Source organism: Felis catus, chromosome B1, assembly GCF_018350175.1.
Source record: "Felis catus isolate Fca126 chromosome B1, F.catus_Fca126_mat1.0, whole genome shotgun sequence".
In the NCBI taxonomy this organism is placed as follows: Eukaryota; Metazoa; Chordata; class Mammalia; order Carnivora; family Felidae; genus Felis; species Felis catus.
In genome coordinates, this window is record NC_058371.1 from 128,015,952 (window position 1) to 128,037,530 (window position 21,579).

Sequence of the window (21,579 nt, forward strand, 5' to 3'; positions counted from 1 at the left end):
CCAGAAGAGAAAACAGAGACTTGCAAAGGTTAAGGAATCCACTCAGCACATAACAGGATCATAATTAAAACTTGGGTTTGTTTGACCACAATATTCGACCTAATAAATCACATAATGAATCTGCTTTAAATCTCTGCCTTTGAAGAACTGGGAAATTTTTATGATGAAAATGAATTCTAGTTAGCAGTTCTATAAGGCCACGTGTTTTCTTGACTGCACCAGTCCTACAATCCATAGTATATATTTCTCATATTAGAAAGTACAGTGACTTCAAACAATAGAGGTCTTAGGATGATGCTTACATAAACATTCTACCAGATTACCTGCACTAGTACAACCTTTTGAATGAGCCCACAATGATAGTTTCTTTATTTTCAAATATGTCATTGAGAAGCAATAAACCAGCAATGTAATTATCAACCAAGCTTTTTTGTATATTTGCTATCAGGACCCCATCTACAGCACAAGGCTTTTCTTCTATGTATCCTCACTGTATCAATTCTCAAAAAATTCATGTTGGATACAACTCTTAGGACACTATGTGACTGTTTAGCTCTTGAGTACCTATTGCTTAGAAGTTCTGTTAGGCTTTCTCAGAAATTACAACATATTTGTTTGACATTTTATGACTAATTGTGTTTAGATTTTTTTTCTTTTAGAATTTATGGAGTTATGTAAGCCCCTCAGTTCCATTACATTTACATAGGTATGACACCTTTTAATCATCATGAAATTTACATACTAGAGTGCTTTTAGTGTATTTTTAGAACTTCCGTAAAACCTTACTGTCCATAAATCAAAGATAATTCATTTTGGACTACATCAGTTCATTTTTCTTTTTATGTATATCATTACTAAAATATTGGCAAAATACAGGGTTTTATAATTGCATTGAATCCATAAAAATCCGGGCACTGTTAGAATGTTAATGGAGAAATAGCAAAGTTTTAAAGTCAATCAGATACATTGGGTTTCATGCCCATCATTGCTGCTTTCTAGTTTTCTCTCCTTGGGTGAATGATTCAATTTCATTTCTCCCTTGTTTCTTTATTTAGATATAGTACTGACTTTGCAGGCTATATATATATATATATATATATATATATATATATATATATATATATAACGCTTGCTACAGTGTCCAGCACAGTAATTATTCAATAAATTTTAAGAATTTTAGTAACAGCTAGTGGACACTTCAACCCAAGACAATATTCTTTATGATCCAGATTTTACTTTAGCACTTAATACCACTGAAAATGTTTATTTCATTATTGGATAACTTAAATTGCAAAGATCTTCAGCCTTTCATTGATCCCAAATCTGTCTACTTAGACCTTCTATCCATGTGCACCATTTGATAGTCTCTAAATAATCGAGATCTGAGAACAGATCAATTACATATAAAGAACCTGTTTCCTTCTTTGTCTTATAAAGTAAATATCCTCTAGTTGTGTTTTACATATTTGTTTGTTTGTTTCCTATGTAATACATCAGTTAGGATTCTTTTGGTTCTGGCTTAAGCAAAACTTAACTATTTTTTGAACCAAGTACTGAAGTAAATCTACCAGCTTCAGGTTTAGTATGATTCAGGGGCTTAAATTATGTCATTGGAACATTGTTTTTACATCTCCAAAACTTGATTCATCTACCCCACACTGGCTTCACAGATTTTCCCATTTTAATATTAAGACAGTTATAATCTATGCCTTCATAACTCTGAGTCTAGCAAATACGAGAAAATGTCCTCAGCCTAATTCACATTAATCAGGAAATTAATTGCTGAGGGCAGGGCAAAAAAAAAAAAAAAGGCCGATTCAACTTAAGTTATGGGGTTATGTAGACATTTACTGGTTATAAGCCAATCAGAATGGACACTGCCACCAATCAATCAGAACAGACACAGGTCTTAAACAACAATTATGACTACAGAGTCCATCTGTGCTGACCGTAATTCTATTTCAAATATTTCTCCTGACCTATTCCCAGAGCAGACTGTAAATACTGCTTCACTCTAAAAGCAAGGACTGAGAAAGTGCCTGGGTGGCTCAGTCGGTTAAACATCTGACTCTTGGTTTCAGCTCAGGGCATGATCTCATGTTTCATGAGATTGAATCCCACATTGGGCTCTGTGCTGACAGTGCAGAGCCTGCTTAGGATTCTCTCTCTGTCCCTCACCCTCTCGTGCATGCTCTGTCTCTCTCTCTCAAAAATAAATAAATAAACTTTGAAAAAAAAATAAAAGTAAGAACTGAAAGTGGAAGGAGTCTCAATTCCGAGGAGGAAAATAGAATTATGATTACCAGAAGAAAGATGAATGGTTGAATGACAGTAGATAGTAAAACCAATCATGGTCTACTACACAGTTTTGAGAATTTCAAACAACCTAATCACTTTGCTGAATTAATTTCAGTTAAGTAATTGTTCCTTTCTACATGCTTCCTGTAATAAAAAGTTGGCATGAAGTCTGACCAGTATAGTATAGAGCAGGGACATTGCCAGTTTTTGTCTAATATCTATATTTTTATTAATAAAACCCAAGACTTCCCTAACCAATTAAATATTCTACACTTGAAATATTGTCAAACTGGATTACTTAGCATTCTGTACTTGTATAGTTTATTTTTGAAAGTTAAATGCCAAATGTACAACTCTCTGCCTTATAAAAATTAATCTTGCTTGGTTTAGTCTATTTTTCTGGTCATTCAAGATAATACTAAACAGTTCATATAAATTCAAGCACTAAGTCATCACCTAGAAAATGGAAAATATCATATCCAGCCACTGAAAATTAATAAACAACCATCCAATCATTGAAAAATTAATTCTTTAAAAAAGAGACAATACATAGTAAAGGAGACCCTCCCTTTAGACTTATATGGATGTAGTAATTAACACTGTTTGGGTAAATTTGATCAACCAGCTATGAATGCACTTCAGTCCATATTTCTCCACTATATGAAAAAGAATACAATGGGTATTTTTGCTAAATATCTGATATAAATTAAAGTCCATTATTTTTACATAGTCCCTTGAGCTGATACTCACTATAATCAAAAAGCTCATGTTAGCTTCTAGTTGTTTCTCAGTGCTCACACTCTAGGCAATTAATCATCAAATTTAGAATGTTAGTAGGACCAACATCAAACTCATTGGCCTAGATACTGGAGAATCCATTGATCCTGGTATTTTATAAAACCATCCTTTGGGGCGCCTAGGTGGCTCAGTCGGTTGCGCGTCCGACTTCAGCTCAGGTCACCATCTCACGGTCCGTGAGTTCGAGCCCCGCGTTGGGCTCTGGGCTGATGGCTCAGAGCCTGGAGCCTGCTTCCGATTCTGTGTCTCCCTCTCTCTCTGCCCCTCCCCCGTTCATGCTATGTCTCTGTCTCAAAAATAAATAAACGTTAAAAAAAATTAAAAAAAAAAACATCCTTCTTCACTTATGCAGAAGTTGAAAACTTGAGATTCCAAAATAACACATCATCAACCCTACATTATCCTGAAACATATTACCTGCATTTCAACTTATCTTCATAAATCTCATTTCCAAGTTCTGACTTCTATAATTAAGCAGAGTACGTGATGAAGTCTTATAGTGCTACTGCTCTCTCACTTAATTTCTTTCACCTGTGCCAGCTGCAGCACAACAGGGAATCTTTTAAACAGTAATAATGAATTATCTCTCTAAACCCAAGAAAAACATAAAGCAGAAATTTGTCCAATTTTAAAGATCAAGAGAAAGATAAGTTCCACACGGGCCAGTATACCGTGTTATAATATCAAAGCATAAGTTGGGGAATCATTCTTTTCCAAATCCTTAATGTTGCAGCTGAAGAAATAGGCTCAGGGACATTCAGTGACTTGTCTAGTGTGCAACAGCTAGAGAGAATCAGGGCTAGTACAAGGTCTCAGCATTTCTGTGAATTCAGATCCCTTTCTATCTTTCCACAGTGCTCCTTGATTGAAATGTTATACTTCAATGAATATACAATAAAGAATTCTGAGGAAGTGGACAAGAAGGAGGAGATACTTAACTTTATTTATCTATCCAACCATGATTTGTTTTATTTCCAATCACTGAGTATTCACTTCTGCTAGTCACTGCCTGAAGCTCTACGGAATACAAAGATGGGTAAGATAGGGACCATACTCAGAAAGAAATCTACATTCAAACTTTTACTGTGGCATAGGATTCACATGGTAATTTTATTTTATTTTAATAAAAGTAGTTTACAGTCTAAGAAAAAAATGCATCTATATCCAAGTATCATATCTCTTTCATTATTTCATATTGATACTTTTAAGTAATATGCTTTTTCAGGAAGTTAAAGGAATGTGTTTCTCTCATTTTCTTCCTTTGGAATTCATATTTCATATCTGTTGTAAATGAAATACTGTAGCTGCTGTATTATCTTTTGCTAAACAGTTTATATCAGTTAGTAAATTGTTATTTTCGTTAACAAATGAAATTACTTTCAAAGAATCAATTCAACCTTACAAATCTGTAATAATCCATTGTTTTTACTGTAAAAAAGCAGATCATTTGGCAAGTCCTTACACTGAATTTCACAGTTTAGTGATACTAGAATTTAAACCATGGTCACTATTCAAAAATTAGCCTTCTTATTAATGATTTTTAAAATTAGTTTGTGTCTTTCTTTTAATTTGTTCAGTTTAATAAGAGTTATGAGTTGGCACTTTGAGTATATTAATAGATATGATAGCTAATATTTGTGGCCTACCATCTCTAACCAGCACTGGGAATGAATAATAATTGGCCACCTTTTTAGAGAAAATACATTCCTTATTACCACAACATAATCATATGGTTTGCATAATTAATTTCTAATACCATAAGGAAAACATATCTTTAAGAACAATTGTTTTAAACAGAAGACTCTATCTCAAACAACACCAGTTACCTTTTTGAACAGATTCCCCATGTCTTTTAACACAAGAATTTAGAACCAACATCAGCACTAGTATTATTGTTTTATTATTCAAATATAATCAAAATGTGTATATATGTGTGTGTGTGTGTGTGTGGTGCTACTTTCAGTGCAAAGTACAATATAAGAGGCATCATTTGGATGGCAAAATAATGGTAATTCTCAGTTATTTTAATAAAAAACAGGACAGAACTGCCCTTGAAAATCTGAGTTTAATGGCCAGTTCTGTATTACATATACCAAAAAACAAAAAAATGATTTCTGCAAATTTACATTCTTCTTTTCTATGTACCTAGAGTACTGAAATAGAAAATAGGTTGTTTTCACCTAGTGCATGTACTAACATAAGGTTTCTTTTTGCTGTCCAGCTCCAGATGACAACCAGCTTAGTAAATAAGATGGCAACTTCTCATCTTTTTTTTTTCTTTTTCAAGTTTCTATTTAAATTCTGGTTAATGTATATGATAAAACTGGTTTCAGGTGTAGAATTTAGTGATTCATCACTTACATATAACACCCAGTGCTCATTACAAGTGCCCTCCTGAATGCCCATCACCCATTTAGCCCATCCCCCACTCAGCCCATCCCCCACTCACCTTCCTCCATCAACCCTTAGTCTGTTCTCTATAATTAAGAGTCCCCTTTTCTTATTCAGAGAATGGATCAAATAGTTTTGTGGTTTATCCACGACTTCTCTCTCTCCTTTTGTGTAGTCTGCTATTTGAGTCTGGAGATCATGTCTAACTTCTTACTCATTCTATATCTTTAATGTCTAATACAGTGCCTGGCACATAACAGGTACTCAGTTTTTTTATTGAAAATAAATGTGCAATAAAATAAATTCTGCTTCTTTATGATGGTAAAAGTATTTGTTGATATTCACATAAACAGAGGCAGTAAAGTTTATTACTTAAATGGTCACAATGACTTTCTCTTAAGCCCTTTTCAATATCTGAAAGATGGGGTGCCTGGGTGGCGCAGTCCGTTAAGCTTCCGACTTCAGCCAGGTCACAATCTCGCGGTCCGTGAGTTCGAGCCCTGCGTCAGGCTCTGGGCTGATGGCTCAGAGCCTGGAGCCTGTTTCCGATTCTGTGTCTCCCTCTCTCTCTGCCCCTCCCCCGTTCATGCTCTGTCTCTCTCTGTCCCAAAAATAAATAAACGTTGAAAAAAAAATTAAAAAAAAATATCTGAAAGTTTATTTCAATGAGTTAAACAATATAGTTTCCCAAAGGGACTGAGGAAGAATCTGTTCAAGCCCTCTATGAACATAGTGATTTTCTTGCATTACATTAATGTGGAATAAAGCAATCTAGGTTTGATTCTGAACTGGTAACAAACAAAAGGTTATGGTAGAAAAACAGAGAAGAAAAATACAGTATTTTCAAAATACAAAAAAAAAATGCATTTCATGGCATATTTACAAATTACATATACCATAGAATTTTCATTCTTTTCTTTCCAGGCAACCTGTTAGATAAAAAAATGTTGATTTATTTACATTAAAAAGAACAGATATATGGCTGGCATAAGCTTTATAAAAAATAGAAGAGAAACATAAAAATGTTTGAAGCATAAAAATTCAAATAAAAGATGTTCATTAAACCATCATCAAATAAGAATACTCTATTCTAAAATTAGTTCTAATACATTAAATATATGCTTTCTGTTTTTCTACATAATGTCCATGCACATGGAATAATACAGATGATTAAATGGTAAGTAAAATCAACATTTATTTACTAAGAGAGGTTTGGTAGTTTCCCTTCTGGGAATATTACCACACACCAGGGACAGTATCAAACGCTAATCCTTAATTACACTTTCTAAGCAAACCAATGTTTATCATTGTGACTATCAACAGAAATATGTTTGGGCTAGCCAAACCCAAAAGACCATGAGCTTCAAGAATAGCCAAATAATTTAATGAAAAAATGTTTTCTAATAAGACCCCTAATTCAGTAATCTTCCCCAAAAATCTCAACTCCTCATTCTACCCTAAGATATTGCATCTCTAGTAAGTACATTCAATATCCGTTCTTGAGTCAATAATCTGAAAGAAAAATGGCAGTTTTAAACTATAAATATCACATAGATTGCTTGAGTACCAGAAAGCTGAGTTATATATTTAACATTCAAAAACTTTCCCAATATTTTTCTAGAAACATATTTTTTATAAAAGAACACTTTCATTTCAAACTATCCTCAATTAAGATATAAATTAATATATTCTGTTTATTTAAAAGTTATTATTTCCAGTAGGATTTTCCTATTTCCTAATTGTTGACATACAAAGCAGAGACTAACTAAAAAGTTAGATAAAAATACATGTTAGGAAAAGTAAATCATGAAAGAGCCCAAATGTCCATCGACTGATGAACAGATAAAGAAGATGTGGTGTAATGCACGCACACACACACACACACACACACACACACACACACACACACACACACACTGGAATACTACTTGGTGATGAAAAAGAATGAAATCTTGCCATTTGCAACAATGTGGATGGAACTAGAGGGTATTATGCTAAGCAAAATAAGTCAGAAAATGACATATAATATGATTTCACTCATATGTAAAATTTGAGATACTCAACAGATGTCATAGGGGAAGGGAAGGGAAAAATAAGATAAAAACAGAGAGGCAAATCATGAGAGACTTTTAAATTCAGAGAACAAACTGAGGGTTGCTGGAGGGGAGGGGAGTGGGGAGATGGGTCAAATGGGTGACGGACATTAAGGAGGGCACTTTTTGGGATGAGCACTAGGTGTCATATGTAAGAGATGAATCACTGAATTCTACTCCTAAAGCCAAGACGACACCATATATTGACTTGAATTTAAATTAAAAAAAAAAAAAAGAACTTCTAGGTTCACAGCACATTTCTCAATGTGATAGCTAAAAGATAATAAATACATTGAATTAGTTTGAAAAAAAATAAAAGTAAATCATTTTTGTGGGTCGTAAACAGTAGGGATGTTTTTAAGTTCAAGCTCAAACCCCAAAAATGTCATAAATCCGCAAATACAAATATATTATACAAACTATTTTTTGAAATAAGAAAAACCGGTTTTGTAGACAGCATTCTCACACCCAACTCACTTTATTAGCATCAGACTGATATATAAGTTTTCAAGCTAACAAATCATTTCATAAAGCCCCTGCATTTCTCATTTCTCTCCGTTGCCATTGTAAGAGTGTTTTAGAAAAGGCAGAGATAGTAGAGGTGTTACAACCTATCTAGAGCATATAATGGAGACCTGAAATGCAAAGGCTATAAATGCACAGAGCATCACTACAGCATCTTATGCTAAGATTCTACATGAGCACTCCTCTCTCTGCCTTTAGATACAAGGGAAGTAAAGAATAAAGTAAAATTTGAAAGGGGCACCTGGGTGGCTCAATTGGTTCAGCGTCCTTGGCTCAGGTCATGATCTCATGGTTCATGGGTTGGACCGCTGCATTGGGCTCTGTGCTGACAGCTGGGAGCTTGGAGCCTGCTTCAGATTCTATGTCTCCCTCTCTCTCTGCCCCTCGCCTGCTCGCTCTCTCTCTCTCTCTCTCCCCCCCCCCTCAAAAATAAAAATCAAAAAAATTTAAAGAAAAAAGTAGAATTTGAAAGACTCACCTATTTAACATTTATGAACACACAGAATTTTATAGATAACATAAAAATGAGAACTAGGCATGATTTCTTTCTACAATGTTAACTTTTAAAGTCCAATATGGCTTTTACTTTGTTCTATTTTCAAATTGCATTTCAGATCTTTAAACATTGAGCATCAGAAATTGGGGTTCCCTCAAACTATAAACTCATCTTAAATGGATTAGCTGGATTACGCTTGAAAACTCATTAATCAATGCTTACACTACACTAATACAGTCACATTTATACAATGTGGACTGACTCACATAGAAAAGTTTTCTCAGGAACTTTTCTATGGCCCACAAGTTAATATGAATTTTCCATGTCCAGAATCTACTTATAAGCAATCTCCACAACATAGGTATACAATGCATGTGACACATTACATAACCTACAGATGATTGTCCTATTATCAGATTTACAAATTTAATAGACAAAGCTTATGAAATCACATAAGCCTATGAAAACTTAAGGGTTGTTATCATTAGTAAAATGCACTCAAATGTATCATTATATCAATTAAAAATAATTGATCAAATTCTGATTATAATCAAAACTGAAGAGAAAACAACTAATTCTTTTCATATAACTGCTTCTTTTGAAAAGTTATCATGGATGGTTCATCATATCCTGTATAGGCTGCATCATATTCCATGAAACTTTAGGTTTATGGATGCTATCATCTTTATTCATTTACTCACGATTTGTATATTTATTCAACCAACATGTATAAGAGTCTATTATGCACTATTCTTTGTGGTAGTATTGAGAAATAGGTAGACAGATGTAGTGTGTGCATCAAATGGGAAATAACGGTCTTTAGGAGAATATAGTCTATGGACGACAGAAAGAAATAAAAACCTTAAGTTAGAAAATTTGAAAATATATAGGTCATCCAGATATCTATCAGCTACCTTGAGTTGGGAAAATAAAGAAACTTGCTCTGCAGGTCTATGTGAGGATTCAGAGCCATCCAGACATTGTGCTACTGGGCTTTCTCTCTTTACCATCACACAGGAGAGCTTAGACCTCTAGGATGGGAAATAGCACAAGGAACCAGCAATAATGATGATAATAGGTCAAAAACTATGATCATAATAGTACGATAGGTTTATATTGTTCCTGACAATGATCACATATGCGATTATCTATTTTAAATATAGCATAGGAGTGAAGACATGAGATGGTTATAAAATGGGACTAATAATCCATGTATTAGTGATTCCTAAGTATTTTTCCCAGAAGTAATAATGGGGTGAGATATTTCAAATTTAAAGGTTTTCTAGTCAAATGCAGATCTGCTTTTTGGTAATCCTTCTGGCATACAGGTATATTAGCGTGGCAAAGGCTCTCAGAAGCCTCCCCACAAATAAAATGTTTATTTTTATTTAGCACAGCATTTTTCTAACTTAAAACTCCTAATATTGCTCTGGGTATTTCAAATAAGAAAAACAAAAGAGCCACTGACCAACCATCCAATATTGCCTCATCTTTAAGAGCATTGTTACTAATGTCTCTTTAATAAAAGACAGTTTACTAAAATCATTTGCAATCATACAATGCTTAATTTTGTTTTTGCTTTCTAAGACCCATATAATATTTTTCTATGCAAAACAAATGATCTTAAATTTTTAAAAAATGTTTTTTATTTAAAGTATGCATAAATCACACCTGGCTAAATGGTATTCTTGTCTGTGTTGCTTGATATTTAGCACTATAATCAAACCATGTTGCAGTGTTCACAGTTTCTGATGAGCCCTAAATGAGGCTCCATCAATCTGGCAGACTATTTCAAGAGTAGAACTAAAGATGAAAAATTTCACCTTGCTTCTAAAATAAAACTCTACCCCATCAAATATGTCCAAACTAAATCATTTAAGTGAGAATAATTGAATCTGGGTACTTCTTAAGGATTATCCCTGAGCCATCACCTGCCCCAGCTGGCAGTAATCCTTAGTAAATGATATGTGCCCTAAGAATATTACCAGGACATAAAGGAAACTGAAAACACAATAGGCAAACGGACTTTTTAAAAAGACAACTATATAAATAATACTAATGCCTATTTTCAAGAAATGTATGGAAACTAATTCCTTGCACACCTATCCAGTCACATTATTTAAATCATCTCTTCAATTTTATCTTTGAAATGATATTTTTAAAGTACTTGGGGCATCTGGATGGTTCAGTCAGTTAAGTGTCTGACTGCAGCTCAGGTCATGATCTCGCGTTTCATGAGTTTGAGCCCCACATCAGGCTCTGTGCTGACAGCTCGGAGCCTGGAGCCTGCTTCAGATTCTGTGTCTCCCTCTCTTTCTACCCCTTCCCCATTCCTGCTCTCTCTCTCACTCTCTCAAAAATAAATAAACAAAAAAATGTTTAAAGTACTTATTAAAAGATATTGCTTATGATCCTATACACGGTAATACATCACACCAAAAATTTTATTTCACAATACATTTCAACAACACATCAATTCCATCACTCCAACTTATCATTTGAGAGGCAGGTCAACATCTAAAAATAATGTTATTTGCATAATAACTAGAACAAAAATTTAGGAGGTATTTCAGACTGCCTAAGCACTGCAAATGTATATTCTTACAATCTTACCTCATTCTCTATTTATGAGGACAGAATGAGAAATATAGAAAGGGTTCTGGTTAAAGATGGTAACACAAAAGACTCCTGAACTTATCTCCTCTCACAGATACACCAAATCCACAGCTACCTACAGAATAATTCCCTCTGAAAGAAATCCAGAAATTAGCTGTGTGACTCCTACACATCAAGTGAAAGAAAGAAAACACACACACACACACACACACACACACACACACACACACACACACTGAAAGGGGGAGAGGCTGAGGTAGCTTCTCACCATAAACCACGACCTGGAGCAGGGTGACATATCATCAAGAGGGAACCCATAAATCCCAGCTTCTCCTTCAGGAGTGAAAGGTTTTTCCCATCTTTCAAGTCTTCCACCTCTGAGGCATGGCCCGGCAGGTCTTGTGTCTCTGAGACCCACAATACTAAACAAAAACAAGTTCTTAATGAACTTATGGGACTCCCTGTGGCTGTCACCCTCAGGCTCAGCAAAGATGCAGCAGACTAAACTACCCAGTTTTCAACTGAAAGAAGCAACTTAAGGAAGGGGGCACAGGGTCAAGCTTCTAATTTAACACACATCTAGGGGCTGACTGCAATCCTTTTCAGAGAGCTGAAGGGAAGGTGGTGCAATCTTCATGCTCTCTTTGTGGATATAGGGATACATGAAGGAAAGGAAATCAGTGCCTCAAAAAGATATAGGCACCCCATGTTAGTTGCAACATTACTTACAGTAGTTGAGACATGGAAACAACTAAGTGTTCACTGACAAATGAACACATAAAATGTCACACACACACACACACACACACACACACACACACACACACACACACAGGAATATTTTTCAGCCATAAAAAATAAGGAAAGCATGCCATTTGTGATAACATGGATAGAACTTGAGGGTGTTATGCTAAGTGAAATAAGCCAGAAACAAAAAGACAAATACTGCATGACTTCACTTCAAAAAAAAAGTTTATTCATTTTTGAGAGAGAGAGAGAGGAAGTGGCAAAGAGAGAAGGAGAGCGAGATTCCCAAGCAAACTCCACAATGTCAGCATAGAGCCCGATGTGGGGCTTGATCTCACAAAGCTGTGAGATCATGACCTGAGCCAAAATCAAGAGTCAGATGCTTAACTGACTGAGCCACCCAGATGCCCCTGTATGATCTCACTTTTATGTGAGAACAGATTGGTTGTCACCAGAGGCAGGGGGTAAAGGTTAGTAAAATGGGTGAATGGGGTCAAAAGGTACAAACTTTAAATTGTAAGATAAATAAATTCTGGGGGGTGTAACACACAGTAGAGTCACTATAGTTAGCAACACTGTATTGTACATTTGAAAGTTGCTAAGATTAAGTTACAAGAGGAAGTTGCTAGACCTTCAAAGTTCTTATCACAGGAAAAATAAATTTATAACTATGGGAAGTGATGGATGTTGACTAAACTCATTGTTGTGACTATTTTGCAATATGTATATATTAATTCATTGTATCATACACCTAAAATTAATATAATGTTATCCTATAGTAAAGTCAACTATATCTCAATAAAATGGAGGGGAGGAGAAGAACCAGAAATCTAGAATTTCTACTTTAACCTATGTTGTAAAGCAAATCAATTATAGTGTCCAAAAAATAAGCAGACCGAATTTCCACTCAGTTTTATATATTGCAATAATTCTCCCTATCACATGGGTACTTTCGAGCCCTTTAGTAATTCAGTCTATGATGTAATTGTCCAAATACATAGCTTCTAGATTTAAAAGTGAAAGGTAAAAGGAATATAGGCATAATCAAGAGGAGACCATGGCGTCATGAAAGAAAAGGAGCCAAGAAAATATCATTTGCATATGGTCGAGTAGTAAACCAGTGGAGAGTTCTAAGGATTATAACATTATGATCATGAGCGAGTGAGTTTTACTGTAAAAAAAAAAAAAAAAAAAAAAGAAGGAAGGAAGAGGGAAGGAGATGAAGACCTCCATAGCTAAAATGGTCCAAACAGACATATTTGTCCTAGATATAGATATATTTAGATATATCTATATTTGTCCTAATTGTTTAGATATATTTGCCCTAATTGTTATACTTAAAGACACATTTAGAATATATTGAAATGGAAAAAGCACCTTCCATAAGATATAGTTAAATGACAAACTTTCAAAATTCAGCTGCCTTATGCTGCAGCAGTAGATAAAATCAGATAATTATCATCATTCATTACTTGCCTTTGTGAAAATAAAAGTGGAAATTAAGAGGTAGTATTTGAAATCTAAACTAGTCAGGAGGTTAAAGTTAGTTATTTTTTTGAGAAAAAAATTACAATCTAGAATATTTATAAATTGTCTCTTGAAGATACTTAAAATGACAGAGACTAAACATTTGCATTGACTTTACTAGAAGCCAAACTTGAGTTCTTCCAAGAGCAGATAATAGGTAACCAAGTAGTGCAAGAAGGTCTTAATATTATTGCAAGTGTTCCAGCAGATCATTTACTTTCATCTTGTCTGCCCACTTAACCTTGAGTTGCTTTGGGAAGTCAGCAATGTCAGACAATGCAGATCATCACAGCTAGGAGAGCTGGCCAGACATGAGATCCTGATTCCCTCACTATGGCCTGGAATCATAAGTTTTCTATGCAAATCCTGGACCACTATTGAATATATTTTAATATATTAATATATTTTAATGTATTAATTTAATATAATAATATATGCATTTGTGTATATATTTATTTATTTAAATGAACCTTTGCATTTTCCTACAGGCAAAACCATTTTAATTTTTAAAAATTATTTTAAGAGATAAAGAATATATAATTTTATTTTTATATTTAAGCTACGTTACCCATTGGAATTCTATTGGATCCCTCCATTGTATTGTGAGATTCAGAAAGTACGGCTGAAAGTCAGGTGCATGCTTGACTCTCTACAAGGGGGAATTTTAGTACTGACCCAAGCAGAACAGATCAACACCAAGAAACACTGCATAATGTTTACTTAATTTTCCTTCATATTGAATTCATATACAACTGAAGCTTCTTTTTACATATCATGACTAAGGTATTTAAGTTAATAATTAATTGGTTGGTTTGACAAATAAATATTGAAGGTCTCTGTGAGTTAGACCCTGTGAATACAATTATGAATAATAAGACTAACATTGTCCTTCGTGCTTACCAGCTAGTGTATGAGGGACTTCTAGCAGGAGATAACCATTCTAGCACAAAGGAGCTTTGAAAGTCTCCAATGTCAACTGTATGGCTATACAGCAATAATTCTCTGTACACTGAAAAGCATGCCTTGGTACCTTGAACCCAAGTGGCTATTAAGCTGTGCCATACAGGTAGAGAAATCTGATCAAGCTATAAGTTAGGTGTAAGGACACATTTTTAAAATTCTTTTTAAGTTGTTTTGTTTTGTTTTGTTTTGTTTTGTTTTGAGAAACAGAGTGAGTGCACATGGAGGAGGGACAGAGAGAGGCGGGGGAGGGACAGAAGCCCAGGCAGGCTCTGCACTGTCAGTTCTGAGCCTGACACAGGGCTCGAACTCCCAAACCATGAGATTATGACCTGAGCCAAAATTAAGAGTTGGAAGCCTAACTGACTGAGCCACCCAGGCTCCCCCACAGTTAGTTTTAACAGAATGATCCAGCTTAGTTTCCAGAGTAATATTAAGAGGGCAAATATATTAGGCTCTCCAGAAAGAGTCATAGTGTGGGCTGGTAAACTCTTTAGATTTATCTGTGTATGTACTAGAAAGAATAGTAAGAAAGGCTAGGATTTCCCTTACAATCAAGGCTCACTGATGATGGTTATATTTCCCTACATTACAATGATGTGGTCAATTTTAATATGCAAACATAACTATCTAGGATTTCTTCCACTATTTTTAATGGCAGAAAATAAGGGAGAACAAATTGTACTTTGTTTGCCCTTCCATTTAGTCTGTAGGATATTACAGATCAAATAAAACAACAGGGTGTTATAAACCAAATAATATCAGTATTAAATATTAGGGCTAATATTAGCCTTTTATAGTGTGCCAGGTGTGATACTATTTACCTTACTACGTTGTTTCCTTCAATTATTAATACTATGAAAAGGTATTGTTATGGATATCATTTTACTTGCATCAAGTAACCACAGCATGGATCACAAAAGTAATTAATCACTGTCTTCCCTGAATGAGTCAAGATATCAATACCCTTACATTTTCTACTTAAAGATATATATTTATATGTAAATATATGACATATATAAAATTAATAAATATATAATAATATAAAGATACCATTAACAATTTTGAAAATAAAATCATCACAACACATTTTATATCTTTCCTCCCAGTCCTTATCCATTTTCATTTACATTAAACACACTGCAAGTGGAACAAACACACAGGCAATTCTGTATCCTTTTAATAATCTGATGTCAAAATAAGATAAAGCCCTAGAAAGCTAGAGAATCATTATACTAATTAAGGGTAATTAATTTAATATAATGCAATTTTCCCCAGAGCTTGGTGAAGAGCAAAGCATCAAATAACATTTAGTGTACCAACAGAATTTGGGTAGCCCGATAGGCTTATAATAATGGGATTTTGCCTGAAGTGAGTTGAGCTTCATTTGACCTCTTACTGGATTTTTTTTTATAATCCTCTATGACATTTAATACATGTTATCTTTTTCTGTCATTATTTGTATGCACGTCACCTTTCTAACTAGATTATAACTTTGAGTTTAGGGAGTATTCCTTTATCACTGTATCTTTTACAAATTAAGAATTCAATAAATATTTGCTAAAAGAATGAATACATGAATATTAAAAGTAGGAAACAGGTGCAATTCAGTATAAGGAATTTTGTTGATGTACTTTGATTAAATAAAATACCCGGGAAATATTAAATAAGCCACATCCTACAAAAGTAAAAACATCCTTGAAATTGTTATTAATAAAGATTATCAAAGTTCGAAGCAGTGTTCACGTATTCCTCTTTTCCCCTATCCCTAAGCCATATACTGTCAACAAGTAATGGGCACCAATCTTACTCTAAATTAATGATGAGACTAAATTTACTGAAATAAATTAAATGTGCTACTAGGCTATATTTAAATTTTTAAAAAATACCTGGGTTTATGGACTGTTCTAACCTACCACCAGCATCCCTTGGGAGAGATGTGTGATGTAGACATTAGGAGTAAATAACCTAATACTGAGTTAATAAACATTTTTAATGGAAAATTCATGTCTTGCAGACAAGGTAGGAAGGAATTTTCTTTGTTTGAGTGATATACTACCAGTTAAAATCAACTTGTACCAGTAGGTAATCTAGGGGCTTCTTGGGAGAATTCTTCTCTGTGGAAGAATCTAACCCAGTTACGTCAATCAGGACTGCCATGCTGACTCTACCTTTCTCCTTTGACTTCTGAATGTTAAGTCTTTATTTTGAATCAAACAAATAAAGTATTTGGACCCAAACTATTGAACTGTTTAGAAATATCTGGGAAATACAAAGCACCAAATGGTTTGCTTTCTGGTTACCAAGTCTATGAAATTTCATCTGAAAAGAAGTGAATACATTGAACAAAATAATAAATGTGTAAGGGGAGTGAAATATAAAAAGCCTTTCCAATCTCAAAATCTTCAGTCATTCTTCAAATTACAAGGTGTCTGAGGATGCCTGATCCTTGTCCCCAAAGATATGGTGTAAATCTATCAACATGGACTTAGAGTCACTGTGCAGGACTAAGTGGTTTTTAGAGTGACAGGGCACACTAGTGGATTTCTGGGTGAAATTCTGAAACGACTGGAAGGGAGCCTGGTTGTGCTGACAGTCGAAGAATAAACTGTGTATCTGGGCTGATGCAGAGCTGAAGAACTTCATCTTCTTTGTTCTGCAGAAGTGTGTGAAGACAGAATGTTGAAGATTTTCTTTTTGATAAAAGATGCTTTGCTAGCCCTCATTCCTTCATCAATTCAACACACTGCAAAGTTACTTCACTGCTGCATATTGTTCCCCACATATAATAAAGGAAATAGAAAATCCTGACAATTTCTTATTTTTAGAGGAAAACATAATGATGAATATTTTTGCTCTAGGCTAAATGTATTCCTTTCAAATAGAAAAGCATCACCTTGGAGCAGAATGAACCTTTGAAAACTACATATTCAAGTCCCTACCTCAGATACAGTGTACTAACCTGAGACTGTGTAATGCTATTGAACAAGGAATAAGAAGACAAAATTGTTTCTCATTTCCTTGTCATTTAAGCTTCCTGTTAATACTTTATACATAGATTGAGCTGCCGGAATTCAGTATGGAGGTCTTTCTGTGGAGAAATATATATATTTTTAATTTCTTTTCCTTCTTTCTTATAAGTGTGAACACCCAAGATATTTCAAATACAAAACAAATTCACTGTTGATGGATGTTGAAATAACATGCTCTCTTTTATCTGGAAAAATGCAATAAAAATAGCACTGAATAAAGTTCAAAAACATGTTTTTAAGGGATTAATTCAACAATGTCCACATTTTTTAATGTTTATTTTTGAGAGAGAGAGAGAGAGGGAACACAAGTAGGGGAGGGGCAGAGAGAGAGGGGGACAGAGGATCCGAAGCAGGCTCTGTGCTGACAGCAGAGGGCCCGGTGAGGGGCTCAAACTCAAAAACCTGGAGATCACGACCTGAGCCAAAGTTGAACACTTAACCAACTGAACCACCCAGGTACCCCAATAATGTCCACTTTTACCTTCATAATTAAAAACTTATGAGCATTTCTTAGGGTAGTGCACCAACATTGTTATTATAAATTCCTTCCTCCCACTTGAAAAAATAATAATGAATAAGTTAGAATCTCTGGTGACAAAGATCCTGGAATATGTGTTTTACCAGATTTTCCTAGGGCAGATAGGATACTCATTGATATGGTTGGTCTCTAACATAAAGAAAAGAAAAGAAAAGAAAAGAAAAGAAAAGAAAAGAAAAGAAAAGAAAAGAAAAGAAAAAAGAAAAGAGGAAAGGAAAGGAAAGGAAAGGAAAGGAAAGGAAAGGAAAGGAAAGGAAAGAAAGAAAGAGGGAGAGTGAGGGGGAGGGAGGGAGGGAGGGAGGGTGGGAGGAAGGAAGACAATTTAAAAATACTGGTTTTGATAGTCTGTAAAGTGTCCAAAACAGATAATCCATATCCTGCCAAACCACGTAATTTTAACGTGATGTGATAAGTCCTAAACATTCCAAAGGAATCCTTCTGGAGGTTGAGGCTTACATTACTTGAAAACAACAAGCTAAAATTGTTAGAATTTTAGTTTTATAATATTGCATGCTAAAAATGCATGACAGTTACAGTAAAAAAGGGTATACTGGTTAGGACAACACTATGTATCTATGAATGCAATTTCAGTGTACCACATGGTCCCCTGCCCTAGGTATTATTCTTTGTTATTTCAAAGGCCTTAAAGGCAGGAACTTTCCCTAGAGGACCAGAAGAGTTGGAAAGCAATTTTTAAAATTGGTATTGGTATACGGCATTTATCATAACACCCTGTGATGTAAGTCCTCAGTAAATGGTTAATGATTACTGTTATAAAATGTCATTTTCATTTACTCTAGACAAATATGGTCTTTGTGTTTAGCATTATTTAAATTTATATCCTAAAATTATCTGATTTGGGGTAAATGATTTAACTTCTCTGGATCTCAGTTTCCTCATCTATACGATAAATATGTTGTACTAAATCAGTGTTTTCCAAAATTCAGACCACCTACATATATTGTGTCATATCTGTATGCCACCTACGTTATTTATTATTAACATTTTTCTTCACAATAACATTTCAAAGTTCTAGCTATGTTTTTCTAAAATGCAGTAAAATTAACATATATTTATTAAAGTTTTTCAAATCCTTATTCTTGCACTACCAAATATATTGTATTCAATCTGAGCATTATGACCTTGTATATGAAAAATTTAGAATGAATATTTTGTTTCATGAATTGTCCTTTTCTTAGAATACTTAGTTTCTTGATACATATAAGATTTACCATTATTTTGAAAAAAAATTTTTTTCAATGTTTATTTATTTTTGGGACAGAGAGAGACAGAGCATGAACGGGGGAAGGGCAGAGAGAGAGGGAGACACAGAATCTGAAACAGGCTCCAGGCTCCGAGCCATCAGCCCAGAGCCTGACCCGGGGCTCGAACTCACGGACCGCGAGATCGTGACCTGGCTGAAGTCGGACGCTTAACCGACTGCGCCACCAAGGCGCCCCAAGATTTACCATTATTTTGAACAAAAATTTACATCCAACGAAGTTCAATTATTACCTAATTGAAATGTTACTCATTTTATGGACACACATTTGAATTCTGCTGAAAATCAAATATTTTAAAAATAATTTGAATGTCCATAAACATCAATTAAAAACGAAAACAAAACAAACTCAAGCCCCCACCAGAAAGTTTTTGAATAAAGAAAGTAAAAAGGTTTGAAATATATAAATTAATGTTCAGAAGAAAAATATTTGAAAGGTTATAGAATTCTCTGAGTATCACTGTAATTAAACTGAAAATAACTCCGGGGCGCCTGGGTGGCTCAATCGGTTGAGCGTCCGACTTCGGCTCAGGTCGTGATCTCGCACTCAGTGAGTTCAAGCCCCGCCTCAGGCTCTGTGCTTACAGCTCAGAGCCTGGAGACTGCTTCAGATTCTGTGTCTCCCTCTCTCTGACCCTCCCCCATTCATGCTCTGTCTCTCTCTGTCTCAAAAATAAATAAAGGTTAAAAAAATTAAAAAAAAACCTGAAAATAACTCTAATTACATTTTTCTACATATACAAGTCAGCTTCTCAGGCAAGTCCCCCAAATCCTCTTGGTGTGCAGGAGACGATCTGGTATGTTTCCATATGGGATAAAAGGGACACCTTATCTGTAGCCGCTATGTTTAAATTCTACCCTTTATTCACGCATACAGATACTGCCATGATTGTTATATGTTTTCTGGTATTCAAATCTGCTTCAAAAATAATGCAAAGTATAAAAGGAACAATAAATTTTAGATATTTAAAATGATGTCATAAAATTTATACTGAGCCTGATTTGTACTATTTTATTTTTACTATTTTTTACTATCAATGAAATGGAGGTATGATACACATTTAAAAACATAAAGGATGTTATATTCGATTTCAAATGAACTGCAGACTAATAAGCCAGAAAGTATCTTAACCATTTCATTTTAGTCTAGTTAATTTAACCTACAAGTTTCTTTTGAATACTTATCTTCTGCTTAATACTAAGGAAATTCCCTCAACCTAATTATGCTCATGAAGAGGTTACAGTCTAACTGGGAGACACTGCAACATCGGAAGCCATAACAAATAAGGCAACTAAATCAATCACAGATGCCACTAAAGTGCCAAATTTTGTAACTGACAGATGAGGCAGGAAATCTGGACACTGGAAGATTGAAGATTCTTGGTTGAGAATGATCCCTCCATTTCATCAATCCCTGTTCTTTCCAATTCTTGAATGTAAGAGAAATAGTGGACAGTAGAAGCTTGGGGGCAGGTTAATTTAAGAAAAAGAATTAGTTAAATCAGTATCTAATTCGCAATAATTTTCTCTATACCTCTCTTGCATTGGTAGGAAATCAGAAGTAATTCTACCTATAGAAAAATAAGGTATCTGGCAATGGAAACATCCATATTCCTACCTTTTATTTATCTAACATAACCCTAGAGATAAAAATTAAGAATTGAATGCAGAGCATAACCTAAAATAAAATTAGAATTAAAATTCAGTTTTAATACTTAATATAAAATTTATTATTTTTTTAATGTATAGAATTGTGATTATGTAAAAGAACGGACTGGGAATGAAACAGGTGGGCTGAATCCTGGCATTTCAATTTACTAGCTTCCCTAAGATAGCTGGTTTTGCTAAGTTTCAGTTCCTTCATCCTTAAAATAAACAAAGTCTGTTCTGCCTTCCTCATTGAGTCTGTGAAAACTGTATTAGTATTGAAGAGTTTAATAAACTGAAAATCTAAATGGTTTTGTATTATTTATTATTATTATAAATAAACAAAATAATGAAAACAATCCAGAATACATGACTGAAAGGAGCAAAATCAGACAAATCCAAACAAAATTTCACTGTATGAAATTTGAGCTCTATCATATCCCAACTTCTTTTCTTTATTTTTGTGTATATCCAATACTTTTATACTACTATATTCACTGTTTTGATGCAGTATGAATAGATTTTCAAACTCTGTTTCTATCATGAAATTCCACAATTCTAATTTTTAGACAGAATTTAAGAAAATACTTCTCTTTACCACAGAAAAACAAACCCTGAAATTATGGTTT

General features: G+C 34.3%; 1 protein-coding gene and 1 long non-coding RNA gene across 4 annotated transcripts in view; one reads left to right on the top strand and one right to left on the bottom strand.

Annotated features, from left to right (window-relative positions):
• GRID2 (glutamate ionotropic receptor delta type subunit 2) overlaps window positions 1-21,579 on the bottom strand; it is a 1,434,457-nt gene that overhangs the window by 840,113 nt on the left and 572,765 nt on the right. The gene's annotated exons all lie outside the window — the stretch shown is intronic.
• The window catches only part of LOC109499068, a 68,599-nt gene that overhangs the window by 34,992 nt on the left and 12,028 nt on the right, over window positions 1-21,579 (top strand). For both annotated transcript variants that reach the window (XR_002156195.3, XR_006596946.1), the window contains exon 3: window positions 3,952-4,132. This is a non-coding gene — a long non-coding RNA (uncharacterized LOC109499068). The remainder of the gene's footprint in view (window positions 1-3,951; window positions 4,133-21,579) is intronic.